A 3,480-nucleotide genomic window follows, 5' to 3' on the forward strand; every position below is an offset into this window, starting at 1 on the left:
AGTCACCTTAGATTTACCATGTTTGCTATTCACTCATTCATTTTCTATATTAGAGGGACTGCCGATTAAACGGAAGGACTTACACTAAGACTCCAGTACCAGGCTATACTATAGACCTGACCGAGTGAGCGTGAGAAGACGAGACCCGGGAGAAGAAGGAGGGCGACAGCGGGCACCGAGATTCACAGGTCCAGAGTCTAGCTGCCACCCATACCCGGTGTTTTGGGAGCGGTGCGCGGCATCTGCGCATGCGCTCCCCACCCCTGCCAGGTCCCCGGCGGGGTCAGACGGCTCACCAGTGGAGGTACTGCCCGCGCATGCGTGTCCTGCTCACACGGAGCTCCCAGTGCGACTGGAGTGTCTACAGTGGAGCTGGCAGTTGGGAGGCCGGAGGCCGGGCCCATAGCGGGTGGCTGTTAGGAGCTATGGATGAAGGACCTGTGTATATTGGTGCCCGCTGTCGCCCTCCTTCTCCCGAGGTCTCGTCTTCTCACACTCACTCAGTGTGTGACAGCGACAGGTCACAGAGGGCGGTAACGTGCGGCGCCCCGGGGCGGTTTCGTTTGTCGCGGAGTAGAGGTGGCCGGGCAGTTGTGGTTGCTCCTTTCGCCTGGGCTCATCTGTGTGGTCCCCTGGCGGGGACTAAAAACCAGAAGACGGAGGGGAGTGAATGTGTTTAACTCGAAGGAAACCCCTCTTGAGCCTGCCCTCACATCCTTACAAGGGACCCAGTCTGAGGTCCAGTCGTCCCCAAACCATCCACTCCCCCACCACCCCCTTTCCTGACTAAAGGCTAAATTTGGACGGTAACCACGCCCTACCCCATCCCCTTGGAGTCCTTCAGTCATCTCCAAAGGCCCACCCCACATTCTGGGGACCTCTGAGTCGAAATGCAGGGCCCATTGGGCAGGGTGGAATTGAGGGACCTGCTGTGGAGATGTCTCTGGCCTGGGGAAACCACTGCTTCCTCATCTACCACTGAGACTGAGGAAGATGGGCCTTGGCAAGCACCCAGAAGAATAACTCCAGACCACCATTCAGGAAGTTAAGACAGTGGGAGACTGAGTTAATGACCTTGACCCCAGACCCATGTAAGGAAAGGAAAGGGAGCCTCTGGCTGCTCCTTCTGCAGATGTGAAGTTGAAGAGGCTTCAGGGACCTTAAAACCTAATGGTTCTTATGAATGAGAAACATTCATACCCAGTGGTACTGTTTAACTCACATACCATGTCTCAGGATCTGTTGTGAGCATATTAACTCTTATTTACTTATTTATTTATTTATTATTTTATTTTATTTTATTTTTTTGAGACAGAGTCTCACTCTGTCACCCAGGCTGGAGTGCAGTGGCACGATCTCAGTTCACTGCAACCTCTGCTTCCTGGGTTCAGCAATTCTCCTGCCTCAGCCTCCCAAGTAGCTGGAGTTGCAGGTGCGTGCCACCAAACCCGGCTAAATTTTTTTTTTTTTTTTTTGGTATTTTTTTTTTAGTAGAGATGGGGTTTCGCCATGTTGACCAACCTGGTCTCGGACTCCTGACCTCAGGTGATCCACCCCTCTCGGCCTCCCAAAGTGCTGGGATTACAGGTGTGAGCCACTGTGCCTGGTCAATTTTTGTATTTTTAGTAGAGGCAGGGTTTCACCATGTTGGCCAGGCTGGTCTCGAACTCCTGACCTCAGGTGATTCACCCGCCTCGGCCTCCCAAAGTGCTGGGATTACAGGCATGAGGCACTGCACCCAGCCCATATTAACTCTTTTTTGTTTTGTTTTGTTTTTTGAGATGGAGGCTCTGTTGCCAGGCTGGAGTGTAGTGGCATGATCTCAGCTCACTGCAACCTCCACTTCCCGGGTTCAAGCGATTCTCCTGCCTCAGCCTCCTGAGTGGCTGGGATTACAGGCATGTGCCACTACGCCCGGCTAGTTTTTGTATTTTTAGTAGAGACCGGATTTCATCATGTTGGCCAGGATGATCTCGATCTCCTGACCTTCTGATCCTCCCACCTTGGCCTCCGAAAGTGCTGGGATTACAGGGCTGAGCTGCCGCGCCCGGCCATATTTACTCTTAATCCTCACAACAACCCTATGAGGTAGGCTTTACCATCTTCCTCGTTTTACAGATGAAGAAAGTGAGTACTGACAAGTTAAGCCACTTCCCGATGTCTCACAACTAGTCAGAAGCAAAGTAGGACTTTAAACTCAGGCAGTCTGGCTCCAGAGTCTGCACTGTTTTGAACACAAGTGAAACTGCTCTGGGGAAGAGAACAGATAAGAGAGACCCAGTAGAGGTCAAGATTGAAACTCATTTCCTAAGCACCTGCTCTCACACTAGTTCAATCTTCCAAATGACCCCTGTGAGGGAGGAATCTGAGGCAAAGAGAGGTTACATATTTTTAAAGAAATATGTTATTCATGACACTTGTTAAAGATGGTAGAGCCAGGCTTTATTCAAGGCCATGGTGACAGGTATGCAGACCACTGCAATGGGGTCTTGCGGTGGGAGAAAGATTGGACTCAACTCTAAGTCCAACAATGACAAGTGGAGATTTGTAACCAAGGAGCAGGGTGGGGTAGTGGATGGGAAATTACTAAGAGGAAACATCTGGGACAAGGGGTTTCTGGCTAAACTGACTTGATAGGATTATTGTTGAAGGCAGGCCAGGATGATAAGAATCCAGGGTAGTCAGACACCAAGGGTGGGAAATTTCCCCTAAATTGACCTAGCAGGATTCTTGCTCAAACTAGATTCAATAAGGATAGAGAGAGTCCTTATAAGGACCCTTACAGGGACAGGTCAGGCCTAGTCAAGCAGAGTACATGAAGGAGCCTGACTAAGGTTTTGGTCAAAGGAGACAGTCTTTGTCAAATATCTTGCCCGGCCGGGCAAGGTGGCACATGCCTGTAATCCCAAGGTGGGATTTAGGGAGGCCAAGGTGGGAGGATCCCTTGAAACCAGGAGTTCAAGACAAGCTTGGGTGATATAGCGAGACCCCATCTCTACCCCAACAAATGTTTTGGGTTTTTTTGAGACAGGGTTTTGATCTGTTGCCCAGGATGGAGTACTGTAGCACAATTTTGCCTCACTTGCAGCCTTGACCTCCTAGGTTCAAGTGATCCTCCTGCCTCAGCTTCCAGAGGAACTGGGACCACAGGGTGTGTGCCACCACGCCTGGCTAATTTTTTTTTGTTTGTTTGGTAAAGAAGGGGTCTCACCATGTATTCCAGACTAGTCTTGAACTCCTAGGCTCAAGCAGTCCACCCACCTAGGCCTCCCAAAGTGCTGGGATTACAGGAGCGAGCCATTGCACCTGGCTACAATTTGTTTTTTTTTTTAAATCTTGCCCTAGGTCACACAAGTAGTAGCTGGACCCAGTTGATGAAGCAGCCTGACTCAGGCAACACGTTAGTTAACCAAGACAAAAGGTGAGACTAAGATGCAAGGTCTCTTCCAGCCTTGGGGCCTTTCACTACATGCATTTTTT

This window comes from Piliocolobus tephrosceles, unplaced genomic scaffold (genome assembly GCF_002776525.5).
Source record: "Piliocolobus tephrosceles isolate RC106 unplaced genomic scaffold, ASM277652v3 unscaffolded_6175, whole genome shotgun sequence".
In the NCBI taxonomy this organism is placed as follows: Eukaryota; Metazoa; Chordata; class Mammalia; order Primates; family Cercopithecidae; genus Piliocolobus; species Piliocolobus tephrosceles.